We start from the raw sequence: 23,080 nt of genomic DNA, 5'->3' as shown, positions 1-23,080 counted from the left end.
TCATGAGTTTGACCAAACTGCGGGGAGGCAGTGGAGGACAGGAGTGCCTGGCGTGCTCTGGTCCATGGGGTCACGAAGAGTCGGACACAACTAAATGACTAAACAACAACAACCTTGACTACACTTGTACCATGGGAAATGAGAACTTCACAACATTGTCTCCATGCGCACAGCCTCAAGCACATATAGCAAGCTGAAACGAGCATCTGATTCATCCCCATCTTGGCATGCCATGTGTATGTATCAGAACTTGACGTCAGTCACAAAAAAGCTATTAAAATCGAAATAGAGGAAAATCACGTCATCGGCTGCCTTTTGTTTGTTTGTTGAGGAAGAGTCCTAAAGAGCGCCTCTCTCTTCTCTCCTCCACTCCCAAACCTCTTATCTTCTCCAGTTTTATATATATTGTTCCGTCTAGACAGCAGAAAGTGACTAGCATACCTATATGTCAAGAATGTAGTGGTAAATCTTTCAGATAAATATAGCCGAGCAGTTAAAAGTAAAAATAAATGTCTAAAGCTCTCAACTTATTAGCAGCATCTGTCTCAGGCTTGATGTGCACTTCTCAGAAATATTCTAATACCTACTAGATCTATATTTAAGCAACCTCGTTGCTGCTCTGGTGATCACATGTCATAAACTATCTCTATATTGTTGATTTTGTTGCTAAGCCCCACTGTGAGTTCTGGTTTCCAGTGTTTCAGATTACACATTTAAAAACAGGCCTTCCAACTGTTTCACACCCCACATTTAAAGATGATACGCAGGCAGCTCTCACTATTGCTCAGTGGCCCACTCTGGCATTAGACAATTACAGCTGAGGGAGGAGCTAGGGTTACAAACTTGTCACACACTGGAGCTGCTAACTTTCCATCCCGGAAATCTCATTTGGAAGGAAGCTACAGACCAGGACGTGAGAGCAATGAATTATCGCACGCCTGCCCCAGATTCCTGGAAGGGTGCACCAATCTTCACAAGCTCTCCGGAAACAAAGAAAAAAATCCTAGAAATCACCCGCTCACATGATTTCTGAATTTATTTCAAAGAAAGCCACGATGATGTTCTCATTTTGTGTGCGGTTAAAGTGAGTCTTGTGAACGCACCCTAGTGAGGTAAGTTACTAGTGTCTGGAAAAAAGTGATAGATATCCAACGTTTCATGCAGCAATAGCTTATCACACCACAGTAGTTTGCAATACAAGAGTAACATTTCAGGTTTAGGGGGTTGTGTGGATAGTGTCATGATGTGGTTCAGTCACTAGATGGCACTTTACTTTGTGGAATCTCAATGAAGTCAGGAGTTTCCTGTTGTTGTTCTTGTTTGAGAAGACAATAAAGTTTTTGTCTAGCTTCCTGAAGAGTGTGTCTTCTAAGCCTTCCAAGACAGGTGTGGAAGAAGCAATCACAACAAGTTTAAAGTCTGAGGAACAGACTTTAAACCCTTGCTCAAAAGGCAGGGTATAGTTTAAGAGCATTTGCCATCCTTACTTAAAGAAAAATACTTTGTGCTAAACCGAGGAATGTCCCTAAATAGTGGCTCTCTAGACTACTTTTCTACATGAGTGTTGAAGGAAACACTCTGATTGCTCTATCCTCCAAAAGTGGTGCACTTTAGCTTTAATAGTTATTCATTTTAGGAATTTATACCCCACTCTTCACCAGAAGTTTCAAAACAACTTATACTATATGCAAAATTTAAAGCATATCATATACAAAATTTAAAACATAGATTAAAACATCAGAGATTCTGTTAAATGGCTTTATCCAGGATGCTAGATAGCTCAGTTGGTTAGAGCATGGCGCTGATAATGCCAAGGTTGCAGGTTCGATCCCCATATGGGACAGCTGCATTGCAGGGGGTTGGACTAGATCATCCTCAGGGTCCCTTCCAACTCTACAATTCTATGATTCTATGAGAGCAGAACATTAGAACATGGTGCAAAGGCCTCCTGATATAAAGCCATTTTAACCTGATGCATGAAATGCTAAAGACCTGGTTCCTAGTAAAGGCTGGCAGAACCTCTGTAGCTTGGGGAACCACAATAAGTGCCCAATCATAAGATCTTTAGTTTTTCTGCCTGATTGGTATGTATTCTTAAACTCCAATGACACTTCTCGCTTGTCTGGAATGGATGATAGAGAGGGGTGTGTGAGTGAGGCATTGATCTTTTGTCCTCCACCAGCAACCAGGCACCACCTTCAAAGGCAGCCCCCCAAAAGAGTGTTCTACAGTAGTCTAGTCTGGATGTTACTAAGGAATGGCTGCAGTTGGCAAATCAGGCAAAGCTGATAAACATGTTTGAATAATGTTATTCAATAAACAGCAATGTTTAATAAATAAATAATAATGTTATTCAATAAACAATTCAATAAAGCAGCTAACATGTTTGAATAATTTGACTATATAATACAGTCATACCTTGTAAGTTGAACACCTTGCGAATCAAATGTTTTGGCTCCCGAACTCTGCAAACCTGGTTTGTGAACGTTCTTTGGAACCCGAACGGCTGGTGGGGCTTCCGTGGCTTCTGATTGGGTGCAGGAGCTTCCTGCAGCCAATCAAAAGCCGCACCTTGGTTTCCGAACGGTTTGGAAGTCGAACGGACTTCCGGAAGATTCCGTTCGACCTCCGAGGTACGACTGTATCAATTTTGAATTTTGAGGTGTGACTTTTCAGTGGAAAATTCACAATTTCCCAAGCAGTTGCAGCTGGGCATGGGCTTGTTGTGTTTTGTTCATTTGTTGTTGAGACTCAAGAGGCAGTAATCCAGCAAGAATTTCACAAACCTACAATTCAAATAAGTAGATGCAACAGGAAGGAAAACACAGTCAATTTACATAATTTTGGTATATGGTGATAGCCACTGGGATTGTTTAGTACAGTATACGAAGCACATTGTCTGCACAGCAGAAGTGAAGAATGATGGAAGAAAATAGGTACATTTGTTTTACATTAAGTGAACAAGGGGTTTATCACACGGCACTGAAAAAGCCATATGGACAAACCATTTCCATAGGGTATAGAACTATGTCCTGCCAAGGAATTATTGCAAGATGGTCTTAAAACTATATGCTTTCCTTATTCTCTAGAAATGACATTTTCACATTTAGCGGTCTTAACTCTGCACAGTTTTATGCTACCCAATATTTCACTCTGAATATGCTAACATTTCTAGAATTTCAAAATGCAATGTGCATTAGCAAAAGTGTGTGATCTTGTTCCAAGACACACAGGCAGACAATATTATACTAACTAGCAAGGTATGATTGCGGGCAAGCTCTTGTATTCGGCTTCGTACATACTACCAACTGGGAGGCCCGTGATCCCATAGAGAGAACTGTGTGCATTCCAGTGACAGGTTTGGTTTGATACTGAGGCATAACACACACGGAAAGCAGGCAATCAGCTCCATCTAGAACTGCATGGAGCTGGCCGGTGACTCGTAATTTGGATGCTGGGCAATAATTGCCTAGTTCTGAAGGAGTTTGGCCTTACCATCAGCCTGACAAAGACCAACTTCTTGGGTCAGGACGTTGCCAGCTCTCCATGCATCAGCACTGGTGACCACATGCTAGAGGTGGTAGACATTTTTGTCCACCTGGGTTCCACCATTGCCAGAATCTCTCCATTGATGCTGAGCTGGACAAGTGCATTGGCAAGGCAGCTGTGGCAATGGCTCACCTCTCCAGAAGGGTATGGGAGAATGTGATGCTAACGTCCAAGACCAAAATGAGGGTCTTGCAGGCTGCTTTATGGAAGTGAGTCTTGGGCAATTTACAACCATCAGGAGTGACGCCTCAGTGCTTTCCACGTTCATTTCAGCTCAGTAAAAAAAAAAACCTGCTTGCTTTTTAATGTGCTTTTCTCTCTCCAAATGAGATGAAGCAGAGATTTCCCATCCGACAAATGCTGTTCAACAGCATTTGTAAAATAGGCCTTTAGTGTAGTGCTCCCTAATCAAATCTTAAATTTCAGCATGTGAATGGTACACAAAAGGAGTGTTGGCTGGAAGTCTGAAATTAGAAGCCTTTTACAGTGTATATGTGGAAAGCACAGTTGTCTTCAGTCCCAAACAAATCTCTTATAAATGGATGTGATACGTGCTGGAAAGACAATCCTCTCTCTTTTTTACCTGTACTATAATAACAACATTGATACATGTTAAGGTCAGCGCTGCTGGCTAGGTTTTATTGTGCACCAATGCTGGATCTCTCTTTTTTTAGGGGGAAGGAGGGGGAATTATTCTGAAATGGCACTTGATATGCTATATGGCATTGCAGATTTAGACAGTCTAATTGTAGAGCTGAAATCCAAAAAGGTCTTATCAAAGTACTAAATCCCCAAGGACCCCTTTTCTCTCTACTGACAATGGCTGCAATTTTGCAAGCAGTAGAGTTGCTGAAACTTCTTAGGCCCCCAGTCCAGAAAAACACAATTGAAATCATCAAGACTTCAGGAGATTACAGCTAATTTGTTCCCATGACTCCAGTGGAACTTAAAAGCACAACTTCCTTGCTCGTGATTGGGAATGCAGACTTGCAGCATTTCCATATGGTGGCTTTTTTTCAGGTGGGACTCCGTGGCATACTGGTCAATGCAGGTTGTGGGATTAGAGTTAATTGGGAGGTCTTGTGCAACCAACTCCTTTCCTGGAAGAGGCTGCAATTAAAATTCTTGAGCATTTCGATAAGATTCAGCAGGAGATCAAGGGGAGGCACACCTGAACACCTGCTTTCCCTGCCAGCTACAAGGGATTTTATCATGGGAAAGCTGCTCGAAACCCATGAAAAATGAAACTAGATATCTCATATCCTGCATTCAAAGATAATAGAATGCAACCAAGAAGGAACAGAGATTTAATGGGGAAGATTCATCCTACCCTGGCATGATGGAAAAATTAAGAAATGGTCATATCCATTCTGGACATTTTCATTGACAGTGTAGAATTGGATATGGATTGGGGAGACCTGGGATAATGTTAGCACCAGACTACCCAGCGAGCTCCCCGGTGGGGAGCTGAGTTCAGTTCTCCCTTCTTATCCCCATTTAAGGGCAGATTTATGCTGGTTTAACTATCATTCCATCTCCCCATGATACCTCTTGGCCAGGGGTGGGCAATGTTTTTCAAACCAGGGGGAACATTCCATTCTGGGCAACTTTTTTTGGGGGGGGTCATGTGCTAGTGGCAGACAGGGTGAAGCCCAAAGGGTTCAGATCAGGTCAGTTTGTCTTGGAATCTGCATAGACTGACTTCCTCAAGCATCCATAGTTTAAAGAATGTTCTTATTGCTCATGGCCACAGCCAGTAGAAGGTACACTGAACACAAGTCCCCAGCACTCAGTTTGTTATACAAACAAGATGAACTTCACACACATACCCAGCAGCATGGGAGTTGCTTCAGCAGGGTGTGATCCCATGCCATGGGGCTAACATTTGGTTGTCTCAGTGAGATGGCCCCACACAAGCACGAAGCTCTCAGTAACTCAGTGGTGGCGGCTTTGATCCCTGACATTTCCAGCTAGGTCTGGGAAAGACCATTGCTTGAAATCCTGGAGAGCTCATAGAATCATAGAATTGTAGATTTGGAAAGGACCCTGAGGTTCATCTAGTCCAACGCCCTGCAATGCAGGAATCTCAACAAAAGCATCCATGACAGATGGCTACCCAACCTCTGCTTAAAAACCTCCAAGGAAGGAGAGTTCACCACCTTCCAAGAGAGTCTGTTCCACTGTCAAACAGCTCTTCCTGTCAGAAAGTTCTTCCTGATGTTTACTTGGAATCTCCTTTCTTGCAACTTGAATCCTTTTGTTTGAATCCTACCCTCCAGAACAGTAGAAAACAAGCTCGCTCAGTCTTCCATGTGACAACCCTTCAGATATTTTGAAGATGCCTGTCATATCTCATCTCAGTCTCCAATTTTCCAGGCTAAACATACCCAGTTTCTTCAACCGTTCCTCATAAGGCTTAGTTTCCAGACCCTCGAGTGTCTGGGTTGCCCTCCTCTGCACGCATTCCAGCTTGTCAGCATCTTTCTTAAATTGTGGTGCCCAGAATTGGACACAGTATTCGAGGTATGGTCTGACCAAGGCAGAATAAGAGTGGTACTGCTAGTTCCCTTGATCTGGACACTATACTTCTGTTGATGCATCCTAGAATAGCATTAGGTTGGTTTTTTTTCCTGCTGCATCACACTGTTGACTCGTGCTAAGTTTGTGGTCTACTGAGACCCCTAGATCCTTTTCACATGTACGCAAGGTTTTCCCCATCTTATATTTGTGCAGCTGGTTGTTCCTGCCTAAATGTTCCTGTGATTTTGTTCCCCGCCTCCTTCGAAGCTCAGGTCAGTTACTAAGTGTTGTTTAAAGGCTGTTTGCTTTCCACCCGCTTCAGCCAAAGGAGCTGTTTTTCAGCTGCACGTCTTCCTTTTCTATGGTTGTTTTTGGGTTCTGCCTGCTTTGGTTACTGCTGAGACCGGGTAATTAGCTGTCATCTTGTCAAGGAGCATGTTCATTTCAGTTTGCCATTCTTCATTTCACTCTGGGTTTGTTAATTTCACTCCTGTTGGCTTCAGCCTTTGGAGTCCCTGCCAGTTCGACAGAGGGGCAGCTGCTTAAGGAAGGCATCAAGCAAAACTTGAAAGCTTGAAAGTGGTGTTTACACAAAGATGGTATAAGACGGCATTTAGGCAAAGATGGCATGGAGTGCCACCTATGTTTGTTTGTAAACCAGAACTGGCACTCAAACAAAGCTATAAGTTGCCCTTCAAACTGGAACATGTATCTAAAAGTGGCCCAGGTAAAGAACCACAAGGAAGTACTGTATTCCCCCAAAATCAATATTGACTCACCAGCACTATGAGAACTAGCCTTTGTTTTGTGTTGCTACTTTTGGCTTATGGAGATATTTTGTTCATTGTTTGTTCCAATTGTCCGAAATACTTTGCATTTATGTACTGTGTAGATGCCAAACTGTGTGCATTAGTGATCACGGAGAAAGACCATAAGTTCAAAATGCAGCTGGGTTTATTTTATTGAGGGGTTTCGGGTTATGTTTGCTTGTAATTGTTTATGTTTGCAATATAAAATCATTTTAAAATACAGTTCTCCACATTTTCACACCAGTTTGCTTTCATGTTCCCATGAAAATTTACCAGAATTTTCACACGAATTTCTCCTAATGCACACATTTTTCTATGCAAGCTTGTCCAACATACATATTTTAATGGGTCTTAGCTGTCAGTCCTGCATTTTAGGGGGTTGGACTAGATGAATCTCATTGTCTATGCAATTACATGAATCTGGTTCATTTTTGGAGAGCATTTTATGCTAATATACTACATTTTAAAATGCTTTGTTCACTAATAAATTTATTTTTCTGCCACGTCAATATATGTTGTAAGCCACTTTGAATCCCAATTCGGAAGAAAAGTGGAATATTCATATATTTTTGTTGTTTAGTCGTTTAGTTGTGTCCGACTCTTCGTGACCCCATGGACCATAGCACGCCAGGCACTCCTGTCTTCCACTGCCTCCCGCAGTTTGGTCAAACTCATGTTCGTAGCTTCGAGAACACTGTCCAACCATCTTGTCCTCTGTCGTCCCCTTCTCCTAGTGCCCTCAATCTTTCCCAACATCAGGGTCTTTTCCAAGGATTCTTCTCTTCTCATGAGGTGGCCAAAGTATTGGAGCCTCAGCTTCACGATCTGTCCTTCCAGGGAGCACTCAGGGCTGATTTCCTTCAGAATGGATAGGTTTGATCTTCTTGCAGTCCATGGGACTCTCAAGAGTCTCCTCCAGCACCATAATTCAAAAGCATCAATTCTTCGGCGATCAGCCTTCTTTATGGTCCAGCTCTCACTTCCATACATCACTACTGGGAATTCATATATTAGTCAAGTCAATTTTTTTAAAAAGCTTTTTTTTAAATTTTAAAAGCTTAACAACATTCGGGGAGTTCTAGTTGTTACTTTTTGAAATACAGCAACTCTAGCATACACATTTTTGTACATATGATTGGCTATAGAACTGCATTGCAATATTCAGAGAACTGTGAATTTTTAAGGTTGGTTGTGTTCTGGTTCACATATTATTACAGAAAGTGTGAATGAACTGAAGTGCGGTTATTTTCTGTATTTCAAATGTACTTCAACTCTGAAAATGCCAGGATACTTACCTTTATCATAAACATTTAAGTCAGCTGTCTCTCTTTCTGTGTGTGACAATGGCCCCATTTATACAAAATGCTGTTATGGTTTAGCATTGCAAGGAAGAGCTAAAGTGAGCATTAAACTCCTGCTCTTCTCCTTCTCCAGCCCCCTCCAGCATGGGAATAAGAGAGTTTGGAAGATTTCCTTCAGTTTTAAATTAACCACAGTTTGTAGTTATGTCTGAGCCTGGTCAAATTTTGGTTTTTGTTAACTATGGTTTTTTTTTAAAACAAGCCTGCTTACAAACCTGGCTTGTTTCAACAGATCATAGTTAAGGCTAACAACATTTTTTTCTGGGTAAGTGAAGCTTCCAAACTCTTCCTTGTGACCATGCTGGAAAAGGAGAAGGGAGTGTGCTGTAACTGTCATAATGCTAAACCATGGTTTAGCAGTACATGTGAACACAGCCAATGTGTCTGATTGCTGCTACCTTCAAAAGATGGTCCTGTTGCCAGGGCTAGCATGGCAACAGTATTCTAAAAGACAGGTTGAGCATGGAAAGACAGGCGCAATAATTTTGTACTGGATTCTGGCTTCATTTTCCTGAGAGACGTTTTGGAAACAGGCCGTTTGCCTCTACAGCTCTCCAGAATTAACAGCTCAAGTACAACTGCCCAGTGTCACCGTTAGGAAAAGTTGTTAACTGCGCTTTGCCTGTTTTCTTACTGAGATAAAACTTTAAGTGTGGTTGCAGGTGTTGAAAGGTGTGATACCATGCAGAGAGTTTGCTTGGAATACAATGGGGTTGGTATAGTCTCGTATTTTTGGCAGCTGCCACTTGCTGGCTTTCTAAGAATGACTGCAAACACAGAGAACAATTCATTAATATGAATGTAAATGCAATCTTGGCAGCACTGTTTGATCACAGCTATAAAGGGGGGGGGGAAGCAAACCTTCAGATTTCAAGATAGTGGGTTCATTTGCATGAACGGTTTTAGGCAAGAACTGGTGGCAAAGACACCACAAGATTCATTGTTTTTAAAAAATATGGGCCTTGTTGGCAGCCAATTGCCCGCTGCCAGTAGAATCATAGAATCATAGAATCATAGAGTTGGAAGAGACCACAAGGGCCATCCAGTCCAACCCCCTGCCAAGCAGGAAACACCATCAAAGCATTCTTGACATATGGCTGTCAAGCCTCTGCTTAAAGACCTCCAAAGAAGGAGACTCCACCACACTCCTTGGTAGCAAATTCCACTGCCAAACAGCTCTTACTGTCAGGAAGTTCTTCCTAATGTTTAGGTGGAATCTTCTTTCTTGAAGTTTGAATCCATTGCTCTGTGTCCGCTTCTCTGGAGCAGCAGAAAACAATCTTTCGCCCTCCTCCATATGACATCCTTTCATATATTTGAACATGGCTATCATATCACCCCTTAACCTTCTCTTCTCCAGGCTAAACATACCCAGCTCCCTAAGCCGTTCCTCATAAGGCATCGTTTCCAGGCCTTTGACCATTTTGGTTGTCCTCTTCTGGACACGTTCCAGCTTGTCAATATCCTTCTTGAACTGTGGTGCCCAGAACTGGACACAGTACTCCAGGTAAGGTCTGACCAGAGCAGAATACAGTGGTACTATTACTTCCCTAGATCTAGATGCTATACTCCTATTGATGCAGCCCAGAATTGCATTGGCTTTTTTAGCTGCTGCATCACACTGCTGACTCATGTCAAGTCTGTGGTCTACCAAGACTCCTAGATCCTTTTCACATGTACTGCTCTCAAGCCAGGTGTCACCCATCCTGTATTTGTGCCTTTCATTTTTTTTGCCCAAGTGTAGTACCTTACATTTCTCCTTGTTAAAATTCATCTTGTTTGCAGTATTATGGCCTTCTTAAAGGTTAAGGGACCCCTGACCATTAGGTCTAGTTGTGACCGACCCTGGGGTTGCGGCGCTTATCTCGCATTATTGGCCGAGGGAGCCAGCATACAGCTTTCAGGTCATGTGGCCAGCATGACAAAGCCGCTTCTGGCAAACCAGAGCAGCACACGGAAACGCCGTTTACCTTCCCGCCGGAGCGGTACCTATTTATCTACTTGCACTTTGACATGCTTTCGAACTAGGTTGGCAGGAGCTGGAACCGAGCAACGGGAGCTCACCCCGTCACGGGGATTCGAACCCCCAACCTTCTGATCAGCAAGCCCTAGGCTCTGTGGTTTAACCCACAGTGCCACCCGCTGTCCTTCTTAGTTACTATTTCTTGGTTCAGTCCATATTTCATGTACCCCCCCCACCTTTGGTGAGGCTTGCATGTGGTTACATTTCCTATTCCCCCCCCCCTTTTAATGGCTCCTTAGTCAATTATCCCCAAACCAGGAAAAGCTTCTAATTCTGGTATCCTGAAACTTCTCTGTAATCTGTTTTCATTTTTCAAAAAGCAATTTCATAAGATATTTAAATGACCCTCTTCATACATTCAGTGCGTGGGGAGGTTGGTGGTGGGTATATAATGAGTAATGGATCTAAGCGGGATGATTTAGAAAGGGAACAGTATGTTATGGACTTCAGCTCCCTGAATCCATGAATATTGCCCATGCTAGCTGGGACTGATGGGAGCCATAGCTGCCAAGTTTTCCCTTTTTTCATGAGGAAGCCTATTCAGCATAAGGGAATTTCCCTTTAAAAAGGGATAACTTGGCAGCTATGATGGGAGCTGCAGTAAAAAACAAAACAAAAAACAAAAACACCTGGAAGGCCCCATATTAGTTATCCTGCAGTAGTGGCAAGCGGAATATTTTTCTTCCTCTGGTCCTTGGAGGAAAGCAAACCTCAGCAGCCTATTCCGTTGTCCAGTTTTCTGAACTGTTAATTGAATACCTCAGTTAACCAGCTTCTGGATTTATTGTACTCCCCCCCCCCCCCCGGCAAAAGAAAAGAAAAATACACATGACCCATTTGAAAGCCAGCTCTGTGGTTTATAACATTGAAAGAGGGCCGCTGTCAAGGGGCTAATAAAGCTCCCACTAAACTTATGACAGACCGGGACGTGACATTGGGGCCTCGTGACACACTTTTGGGTTGTGATGGGGTGGCGTGGAGAGCGAATTTTTCAGAAAAAATTTGGAAACATTGTTTGGTTGTGTAGCTGAGTGCTGACGCAGCATCAGATAGGAAATCAAAGAGCAAACAATTCAAACTAGGGAAAGCTCTGTGTTTCTCTACAGGCGGGGTGAGGCAAAGTTCCTCAGAAGAGTGAGTGGCAGTTTGCCAGGGCGGAGAGCCTCTGGGCAATACAAACACAGCCATCCGGACCGGCCAGTTCCTGGGTTTAGACTGGCTGTCAAAAGGGAAGGAAAGCAGTTTATAGGAACTCCATAGAATGCGAGTGAGGGAGGAAACTTTGAATATGCCGCAGTGCCTGAAATCTCGACATACCAGTCCATAGGACGAAAGCAATCTGGTTTCTTTTTTAAAGTGTATATTATTTAGATGTGCAGTTTCTCTACACATCTATGGAGAGCTGGGAGATTCTGCCAGCCTACCGTTAAGCAGGAGTAGAAAGGATTTTAATCACCATGAGGGAGGGGGCGCTTGTGAGAAGTCATTCTCTTAGTGCGGCAGAATCAATTCTCTTGTACTGTTTATGACTCCTGCCAAAGTTGGAGTTTAGGCAAGCCTGCCTTGACCTTTAATTTTATTCTGAACCTGGGTCGCTAGTCCAACACTCAAATCCCTGAGCTACTCTGCTTGCCGATATTCAAATAGTACAGGATATGCATGACTACAGATGTTCATTCTTGTAAGACGCATAAGCAACTTTTCAAACTTATTTCCTGGGTATACGTTCTGTCGCTTTCATACGGGGGTCGTTTCAGATGCCTCCCCACGTGAAACTGGGGGTGATGCACTGGGACAACCCATCTCAGTGGTCACGGGTAGGAGGAGGAGTTACGCTAAGACCAGACCATGTCGTTACCGAGGAGGCAGACTTAGTCGTTGTCTGAGGACTATCCCTGCCTCCGGGTCTGGTCCTGACCGGACGGATATTGGAATCAGCAAGGGATACCCACATGACCTGAAGGTGCTGCTGTGCAATGCCAGGTCGATGATGAATAAGACCACTGCCATTCACGACCTGATTGTGGATGGAGGATTTGACCTGGCATGTGTGACAGAGACCTGGTTGGATGAAGCCGATGGGCCCGTTCTTGGCGCTGCTTGTCCACCAGGTTTCTCTTATGCACAGCAACCCAGGCCATCTGGGCGGGGAGGGGGGGTTGCAGTGATTTTTAGGAAGTCATTAGTTTGCACCAGGCGTCCTATTGGTAAGACGGAGTTTTCTGAGTGCATGTTCTGGAAGTTGGGCAATAGGGGCAGTACAGGATTCCTTTTGGTGTACCGACCTCCCCGCTGCACCAAGGATTCCCTGCCCGAGCTGCTTCAGGCCGTGTCGGATGTGCTCCTGGAGACACCTAGCTTGGTTGTCTTAGGGGATTTTAACATCCATGCCGACACGACCTTACAAGGAGCCGCTCGGGACTTCGTGGAAAGCATGGCCACCATGGGGCTGTCCCTGAATAAGTCTGGCCCAACTCATAGCCGCGGACATGCCTTGGACTTGGTGTTCACCTCTATGGATGTTGGTGATCTGACATTAAGTAAAAGCGAAACAAAAGAAGTGCCATGGTCAGATCACTTTCTGGTGCAACTGGACTTCTCCGCAACCCTTCCCCTCTGCAGGGAGGTGGGACCGATTCGGATGGTCCGCCCCCGCTACTTAATGGATCCAATTGGCTTCCAGAGAGTGGTAGGGGATGTTTTATCCCATGTCGATGGCCTTTCAGCTGATTCCCTGGTGGCCCGCTGGAATGCGGAGTTAACCAGCGCTATTGACTGTCTGGCTCCGAAGCGCCCTCTCAGATTGCATGGAGCCCGGACAGCCCCGTGGTTTTCCCCGGCGCTGAGGGCGATGAAACAGTCGTTGAGACGGCTAGAGCGCCGGTGGCGGAAAACTCATTTTGAATCAGACCGGACACGGGCTAGAGCTCAACTTCGAGCCTACCAAGTGGCAATGGCGACAGCGAAGAGGACCTTCTTCACCGTCTCCATCGCATCTGCAGAAAACAGCAGCAGGAGACTCTTCCAGGTGGTTCGCAATTTAGCGGAACCACCTGCTCCATCCGGGCCCAGTACGGGCCACATGATCTCCTGCAATGATTTTGCAAAGTTTTTTGCAGATAAAGTCGCTCAGATTCGGGAAGAGGTAGACTCCACCGTGGGAGCAGGGCCGGGGCGGGGGAGTGCTAGAGTCCTGTCTAGTCAAGTTTTGTGGGATCAATTTCAATCTGTTACCTCCGAGGATGTGGACAGGCTGCTTCGACGAGTGAAACCAACCACCTGTCTCCTTGATCCTTGCCCATCCTGGCTTATAAAAGCTAGCCAGGAAGGGCTGGGCGATGGGCTTCGCGGGTTGGTAAATGCTTCTCTCCATGAAGGAGCCTTCCCAGACCCGCTGAAAGAGGCGGTTATTAAACCGCTTCTTAAAAAACCATCTTTAGATCCGGCCAATATGGCCAACTATCGCCCAGTCTCAAATCTTCCATTCTTGGGCAAGGTGATTGAGCGAGTGGTTGCTGAACAACTTCAGGCACGCCTGGAAGAAGCGGACCATTTGGATCCCTTCCAGTCAGGATTCAGGCCTCATCATGGGACTGAAACTGCCTTGGTCGCACTGGTCGATGATCTCCGGCGGGCTAGGGACAAAGGTAACAGCTGTTTCCTTGTTCTGCTGGATCTCTCAGCGGCTTTTGACACCATCGACCATAACATCCTTCTGGATCGTCTAGAGGGTTTGGGAGCTGGGGGCACCGTCATGCAGTGGTTCCGCTCCTTCCTCCTGGGCCGTGTTCAGAAAGTGGTGGTGGGGGATGAGTGTTCAGACCCCTGGGCTCTCACTTGTGGGGTGCCTCAGGGTTCTGTCCTCTCCCCCATGCTTTTTAACATCTATATGCAGCCGCTGGGAGAGATCATCAGGGGGTTTGGGCTGGGTGTCCATCAGTATGCTGATGATACCCAGCTCTACCTCTCTTTTAAATCAGAACCAGTGAAGGCGGTGAAGGTCCTGTGTGAGTGCTTGGAGGCGGTTGGAGGATGGATGGCGGCTAACAGATTGAGATTGAATCCTGACAAGACAGAAGTACTGTTTGTGGGGGACAGGAGGCGGGCGGGTGTGGAGGACTCCCTGGTCCTGAATGGGGTAACTGTGCCCCTGAAAGACCAGGTGCGCAGCCTGGGAGTCATCTTAGACGCACAGCTGTCCATGGAGGCACACGTCAACTCTGTGTCCAAGACAGCTGTTTATCAGCTCCATCTGGTACGCAGGCTGAGTCCCTACCTGCCCACTGACTGTCTCTCCAGAGTGGTGCATGCTCTAGTTATCTCTCGCTTGGACTACTGCAATGCGCTCTACGTGGGGCTACCTTTGAAGGTGACCCGGAAACTACAACTAATCCAGAATGCGGCAGCTAGACTGGTGACTGGGAGCAGCCGCCGAGACCACATAACACCGGTCTTGAAAGACCTACATTGGCTCCCAGTACGTTTCCGAGCACAATTCAAAGTGTTGGTGTTGACCTTTAAAGCCCTAAACGGCCTCGGTCCGGTATACCTGAAGGAGCGTCTCCACCCCCATCGTTCTGCCCGGACACTGAGGTCCAGCTCCGAGGGCCTTCTGGCGGTTCCCTCACTACGAGAAGCCAAGTTACAGGGAACCAGGCAGAGGGCCTTCTCGGTAGTGGCACCCACCCTGTGGAATGCCCTCCCACTAGAGGTCAAAGAGAACAACAATTACCAGACCTTTAGAAGGCATCTCAAGGCAGCCCTGTTTAGGGAAGCTTTTAATGTTTGATGTATTTCTGTATTTTAATGTTTGATGGATCTCTGTATTTTAGAATTTCTGTTTTGTTGGAAGCCGCCCAGAGTGGCTGGGGGAACCCGGCCAGATGGGCGGGGTATAAATAATAAATTATTATTATTATTATTATTATTTGCTGCGTTCACCACAGGAGGACTGGGCCACATTAAAGACACCACATCAAAATGTACATGCATGAATAGTCCAAAGACAGCAGAAAAATGTCTCCTAAGCTTGTTATTCCTTGCTTTCGCTTGCATTAAGAACCTTTCCAGATGATTTTTTCTTCCAGAAAAACCCAGAACACCTAGATTTTATCCTTAGCACTATGTTTACATAACCTTAGTGCTATCCAGTACCAGTAATGCTATACTTTGCTGGTGTGATTAAATGTGTCTCGGTCACATGGAAACTTGGAGAAGAACCCACAGTTAATTGTTTTGGTGGCAATCGCTTTTCTGCTGTAGTAAGAAATGGGCATATGAGAAATATTACGAGGTCGAGGAGTCAGGAAAAGCCTTTATTCCTGTTTTCTTATGTGAATACGATAAGACTAGTGTCTAGCCTTTCCACTCCCAGAGTTTTCCAGAATATTGGTGACAGACGCTCCAAGTGCCCCTATTTTCCAGGGACAGTCCTGGATTCATGGAAGCCATCCTGGTTTTTGATTTGCTCCATGAATGTTCTGATTTTCCTTAGGAGGTCTCTATTTTCATTGGAGAAATGTTGGAGGGTATGGAGTTAGGTGACTCCCCAAGCCAAGGAGATAAGTAACTATCAACCTTTAGAAGACATCTGAAGGTAGACCTGTATAGGGAAGTTTTTTTTAATGTTTAATATTTTATTATGTTTTTATATATGTTGGAAGCCAAGATGGGTGGAAATCATCATCATCATCATCACCATCATCATCATTGAATAGGACATCCCTATTTTCATCGGATAAATGTGGAAGGGTATGTAGTGGTCATCATTACACGTCTTGTTCATTTAAGCATCATGCATATGATGAATGCATATAGAGAGAGCAGGTTCATTCTGCTGTTCACTCAGTCAACTGTACCGTTTCCTGTATATATGATTTGTAGAGTCTGTATGCATTTAGAGATGTTATAAGCCAAGGGTGGAGGAACACACAGAGAAGGACCTCATTTGATGATCTGAGAGTCTTGGCCAGGGTTTCCCAAACTCAGGTCTCCAGCTGTTTTTGGACTACAACTCCCATCATCCCTAGCTAGCAAGACTAGTGGCCAGGGATGATGGGAATTGTAGTCCAAAACAGCTGGAGACCCAAGCTTGGGAAACCCTGATCTAGGCCAAATCCTGCCAATGCAGGAAATAAGGTGAATGCATGCGGAGATAGCAGGAAATTCACGAGCACTGCATTGTAATAGTGCACCATCTTCCAAGACAACATTTGCTGCTGCTCTGTGGAACAGTTTGTACCATTAGGAAATTCTTCTTAAAGTTTATTCCAAATATATAATATTCTTTCTTATGTTCCAGATTCCATGTGGTGAACCTTTCTGTGTTCCTATCCTGGAGGAATGGTGCAGTCTAGAAATGACATAATAAACAAGCATAATAGGGAAATGTTAGATACGGCTCTCTTGACTGTTTCTGTCTCTCCCCCCATCCTTCATAATTCTTCTAATAAATCAGTAGGTTTGGGCAAAAGTTATAAAGGGATGGAGAAAGGAAACTGATACTCTAGAAGGCTAGTCCAGAATTCACTCAGGAGTGGCTAAGGGAATTCTGAGGCATTAGTTCCTGAGCCATTTCTGATGAGTTTTGCTATCACTAGTGGGAAGACTTTGCAGAGATCAGCACGGTTCAGAACGACTTGTTGAAAGTTCCACTTTCTACCCTACAGATGCACCCTTCAAGATAGCAAACGAGTCCTAAAGTGCTGCTGCGCTGTCAACGATACAGGGCCTCTGTTAAACATTCAGGGTTTCTTTATCAAAAATGTTGAAATCAAGCAAGGGAAACTTTTCTTCCCAACAGTTTGTTCAGATTTTGGAATTACAATCAGTTTTATTGTGAAAATGAAAGCACTTTTTACATGCATCCTATATATTATATAACCAAATCACTCAGTCACACCAAGGACTTTCCAAGACAAGCTCCCCTGCCCAATCCCTCAACAACAAGAGCTAATTCCTCGATGTGAAAACAATCAAAGGATGAGCTCATTTCCAATTTCACATATGACGCCAAACATGTCTCTCTCGCGTAAAGAAGAAGATAAGCTGGCAGAACCTCCTCCTCTTTGCATGCTTTTTTTTTTTTTAACCGAGAAACAGGCCATTGATTCTTATCAATCCTATCTGGCCAAACGAACTGCATATTTCAGAATGGAAGACCTGTATAAACTAGCTGGCTGCTTCCATCCGAGCAGCCAAGAGCATTCGCCAACTTCATCTGGAAATGGGTCCCTCGCATACGGCCCTGATAATGACAGGAAGAAGGGCATGGAATCCCAGACTGAAAATTGCCACTGCCAGAGCCAGAACTGAAAGAAACTTTTCAGCCGGGAGCTCATATTTCTAGAGGATGAAGCATAGATTGTGGCAGCACGCAGTTATGCCACCGGGACTTTTCCAATTAGAATGGATGGCTGTGTTGTCTGATAAATTACATTGCTTCTAATTATAACCCCCTTCCCTTAAGAGTGTTGAAAATCTAAACTGGAGGAAGACTGCACAAGTTCCTTATAGGATTAAGTGATTTAAAGAGGGATAAATAGGGATAAACCACTGAATGCCCATAGACTTGTCAGCCCTGGTCCCGTTTTTTCCCCAGGGGGCAGGAGAGAGGGGAGGTCAGACAGGCACCACAATGCTTGCTAGTTTGATTTTGGGCATTGCCACTTTTAATTTTACAGTGGTACCTTGGTTTACAAACACAATTGGTTCCAGAAGTCTGTACTTAACCTGAAGCATATTTAACCTGAAGCGAACTGTCCCATTGAAAGTAATGGAAAGTGGATTAATCCATTCCAGACAGTCCGTTCAGTACTTAAACTGAAGCGTGCTTAACCTGAAGCGAACTTTCCCATTGCAAGTAATGGAATGGGAGTACTCAACCGCAGAGTACTCAACCTGAAGCGTACTTAACCCAAGGTATGAGTGTAATCAGTTCCAGAAGTCCATACTTAACCTGAAGCGTACTTAACCTGAAGTGAACTTTCCCATTGAAAGTAATGGAAAGTGGATTAATCCGTTCCAGACGGGTCCGCGGAGTACTTAAACTGAAAATACTCAAACCGAGGCGTACTTAAACCGAGGTATGACTGTATCCATAGCTGCCAAGTCTCCCATATTCCCCGGGAAACCCCCATTTTTCTAGCTGTTCTCAGCTGAAAAAACGGGTTTTTTTTGTTTCCCCCCGATTTATTCTGGCGTGACGGCCATTTTGGAACTGGGCGGAGCATGCTCAGAAGCGACGTTTGATGCAGCTCTGCCCAGTTCCAAAATGGCTGCAGTGTGACTTCTGGCGCGACGGCCATTTTGGAACTGGGCAAAGCAGCATCAAAAGTTGCTTCTGAGCATGCTCCGCCCAGTTCCAAAATGGCGGCAGCGCTACTTCCGGTCCGGTCCCTTATTTCTCCCACAGGAACTTGGTAGGTATGCTGTATCTCTAATTTGACACCAGCAGAAGAACCCAGTGGATTAGCCGCTGTCTTGCCTGTGGCAGCTCCTTAAATCTCACATTGCCTGTGCTGATTTTTCTCATGCTGGGAGTAACATCTGAACTCCTCGCCGCCCTACACCTGGAAGATAGAGCCATTTTAAATGGATTTGTCTGCAGGATTTGGCAGCTTTCATTTAGTTAGTTATTTTATCCCCTTTCCGTTTATGAACCGCATCCCATAAAATACCTTGAAGCGGTTTCGTTGTAGAAATGGTCAACAACAAAAACAAGGATGAACCAGTCCATGTGTAAAAATGTAGAATTCAATGCTGATGAAGACTGGGCTAAAGGTATCAACTTAAAAATCTTGTTGAAAAAGTCAGGTCTTGAACAAGTGCCAAAAGGACAATACAGTGGTACCTTGGTTCTCAAATGTAATCCGTTCCGGAAGTCTGTTTCAAAACCAAAGTGCGCTTTCCCATAGAAAGTAATGCAAAACAGATTAATCCATTCCAGACTTTTAAAAACAACCCTTAAAAGAGCAATTTAACATGAATTTTACTATCTGACGAGACCATTGATCCATAAAAGGAAAGCAATAATCAATGTACTGTACTATAAAATAAATAAGACAGTATTGTAGATGATAAAAATTAAAATTAATTTTTTTTTTCTTACCTGCACTGATGATAGTCATTGTTTGGATGGGGAGGTTTTTATCCATTTCCGCAGTCACACAATCAATCAATCAATCAGTAGCTGAACTGGGTTCCACACAGTCACAAAAACCAACTAACTGAAAAAACCTCAAAAACAAAAAAGCAAAACAAATAGCAAAAAGAAAAGTGCCAAACTTACTCTGTTCTGGAAGTCCGTTTGACTTCCAAAACGTTAAAAAACCAAGGCACAGCTTCTGATTGGTGCAGGCGCCCCGGAAACAATAGCTGACAGCCACATTGGACGTTCTCTTTCCGAAAAAGGTTCGAAAACTGGAGCACTTACTTCTGGGTTTCCGGCGTTTGGGAACCAAGACATTTGAGAACCAAGGTGTTTGAGAACCAAGGTACCACTGTAGAGATTATTCCAAAGGGTTAGATGCCACCAGAATAAGGGCTTGATTCGTATACATATTGTATGGACCAGCGTGAAGAGAAATGAAGCTTGCAACTCAAAGTTGCTCCAGCCAGCCAGCAGGTCTGACCTGGGACATTTTACAAGGGCTGACCCCTTCTGGTCTTTTGGTATAAGGAGCCTTCCTTGGTTAGAATCTCGGCAGTTCTCTTCTTTGGTTAGAGCTGGGTAGGAGAATGTTGACTAGGTCCCCACTTGAGTCTGGCAGCCATCTTAAAATCTCTTCTCCCTTTCCATTGCACACTTTAACTTCTTTTAGATTTCTTTTTTTCTCCCCCCCCAAGCTTTGTGAGAATGCCATATGTTAAATAACATTTGTTGTTGTTTAGTCATTTAGTCGTGTCCGACTCTTCGTGACTCCATGGACCAGAGCACGCCAGGCACTCCTGTCTTCCACTGCCTCCCACAGTTTGGTCAAACTCATGTTTGTAGCTTCGAGAACACTGTCCAGCCATCTCGTCCTCTGTCGTCCCCTTCTCCTTGTGCCCTCCATCTTTCCCAACATCAGGTCTTTTCCAGGGAGTCTTCTCTTCTCATGAGGTGGCCAAAGTATTGGAGCCCCAGCTTCAGGATCTGTCCTTCCAGTGAGCACTCAGGGCTGATTTCCTTCAGAATGGATAGGACTCTCAAGAGTCTCCTCCAGCACCATAATTCAAAGGCACCAATTATTATGTTATATAAAACCTTGGCTTCAATACATCAGTGTTACACATGTGAAGCACTATAATACAGGACAATACTTGATACAAATTCCTGAGCTTTTGCTTTTCATGAAACTCCCTAACCCAGATCTATGGCCCCTCCAGACTGCATGGTTTATTTTTTTTGGGGGGGGAGCAGGTGGGTGTATTCTGCAACATGCCATTGATACAATAACTGTATATTCATGGTGGATTTACATTGGATGGTCCACACATTATTCTACTTTATTAGTTCTTCCGCAACGCTCCCTCAATGTTACCACTTTATTGTTTGCTGCCTGAAGGACCACTCTTGTGCTATAGCACAACAAAAGCAGGAACCTCCCCCCCCCCCGCCCTTGAATGCTTTGTGGTATGAAAAATTTCAGCCCGAAGCTACAGGGTGTGCACCAGTCAGAAACAAAACAGTATGTCTGCCTGAAATCTTTAGCTACCGGTACCACAAACAGTATGGAAAACGGGATCTCATATAAACATCCTGAAACCAACATGAGCACAAATAATCATCAATGCCAATTAAAAAGGCCATTTGAAACACACACATGCACATTTAATGCTGTCATGAATGTAACTTAAACTCTTCTACCTTACAGCATGTTCTTGTCGCCATTGAAATTATAGCACAGAATGACAGCCTAAAGTTCCGTATTTCTAAATGGTTTTCCCCATCAGCAGGGAAGGAGACAAGCCACCCTTCCAGGGGAAATAATTTCAAAGTCTTGGACACTTGCATGTGGTCACCAGCACCATCTCAGAGGGAGCCTGAATATGCAACAGTGTGTGCATTTGCATGTGTGCAAGCATTTCAAAAGTGTGCACATATCTGGTGGTGATCTGAGTTATCTGACAGTCTCTTTTGGAGGAAATGCATGTGGATGATTCTGCCTGGCAAACTGTGTCCTGTTGCATACTGTGAAAAGAAAAAAAAAGTTATGAGAATATATTCTAACCTTCCTCAGCCTCAAGGGGAGCCAAACAAAGGGGGGGGGGAGTCAAATAAGCAAATTGCCTTAAAACCCTCCTGTTCTTAGCTGTGAATAGCTCTGTGTTGATGGGATTTTATTTTAAAGGCCTTGGAGAAAATAATAAAAATGTATAATGAGACAGATGCTGGAGAGTGCCACTGACAAACTCCATCTTCTCTTAGAAATTTCCTCATCGTTAAGCCAAAGTTAACAAGAGTTGCCAGTGATACGTTGAAATCAATGGAACTCAGAATGCAGCTCTTTGCTTTTGTTTTAACTGTGGTAAAAAAGAAGTCAGATTTTGTGTAGGGTTGGGGGCCTCATTTTTTGGAAACTTTCTTTGTTTCCCTTATTTTTGTTCAGATCTCATCTCTGCTTATCTTGCCCCAAGCAAGGAAGTGAGACAGTGCTGCACTTTTTAAAAATATAAAGTCCTTTGTAAACCAACCTGAATTGTAAAGTTGGACTCTAGTCCAGCTCCCTGCTTTTGCAAACCCTCCAAGTGTCCCTGTTTTCCAGGGTCGTCCCTGATTTAGAGAAGTCGCCCTGTTTTCTGATTTGATCCCACTTTTCTTTAGGATGTCCCTATTTTCTTTGGAGCAATGTTGCAGTGTATGGTAGGATGTTCCTATTTTCATTGAATAAATGTTGGAGGGTATGGAGTTATGTGACCCCCGAGCCGTCTGTAGGTAATCCTATATAGGGAAGGGTTTCGTATGTTTAATGTTTTATAATGCTTTTATATTATGTCGGAAGCTGCCCAGAGTGCTAAGGTAAAGGTAAAGGGACCCCTGACCATTAGGTCCAGTCGTGACCGACTCTGGGGTTGCGCGCTCATCTCGCATTATTGGCCGAGGGAGCCGGCGTATAGCTTCCAGGTCATGTGGCCAGCATGACAAAGCCGCTTCTGGCGAACCTGAGCAGCACATGGAAACGCCGTTTACCTTCCCGCTGTAGCGGTTCCTATTTGTCTACTTGCATTTTGACATGCTTTCGAACTGCTAGGTTGGCAGGAGCTGGGACCGAGCAACGGGAGCTCACCCCATCACAGGGATTCGAACCGCTGACCTTCTGATCAGCAAGCCTAGGCTCAGTGGTTTAACCCACAGCGCCACCTGGGTCCCTTGCCCAGAGTGCTAGGGCAACCCAATAAGATGTGTGGGGTATAAAAAGAAAAATTATCATTATGAAATGGGACGTCCCTATTTTCATCAGAGAAATGTTGGAGGGTATGCTTTTGATGTCTGAAACATACTGACCAGGGCAACCTTGCCATTATTAGCCATGAGGGTATATGGTTGTTTTTATATGTTTTAAAGAGGTGTGTGTGTGTGTGTGTGTGTGTGTGTGTGTGTGTGTAAATCCCTAAGCAGAGTTTGGGATGTATGGGCTGCTAGGAGAGGGGTAGAACCTTGAGTCTCAAACCCTCAGTGAATTTAGGGTACTTCTCCTGCATGCAAAGATAGGTTCCGGTGGAATGAGCAGACAAGACTAATATTGGGTCCAATGGTCAAGAAGGCAGTTTCTGCATGTGTTATAGAAGGAAGTGAGGGGCAGGTGGGGCTCATCAACCTGGGAAGGTAGCCCATC

The 23,080-nt window shown here is 44.4% G+C and overlaps 1 long non-coding RNA gene across 1 annotated transcript; it reads left to right on the top strand.

Annotated features, from left to right (window-relative positions):
- Positions 1-768: 768 nt before the first annotated feature.
- Positions 769-22,377, top strand: LOC148686372 (uncharacterized). The gene is made up of 3 exons (XR_015949151.1): positions 769-1,112; positions 15,926-16,013; positions 16,564-22,377. It is a non-coding gene; the product is annotated as an uncharacterized LOC148686372 (long non-coding RNA).
- Positions 22,378-23,080: the final 703 nt, after the last annotated feature.

This window comes from Zootoca vivipara, chromosome 3 (genome assembly GCF_965207765.1).
Source record: "Zootoca vivipara chromosome 3, rZooViv2.hap1.1, whole genome shotgun sequence".
Classification (NCBI taxonomy): domain Eukaryota; kingdom Metazoa; phylum Chordata; class Lepidosauria; order Squamata; family Lacertidae; genus Zootoca; species Zootoca vivipara.
The sequence above is the reverse complement of the archived record's forward strand: the minus strand, read 5'-3'. Positions and strand labels throughout refer to the sequence as shown.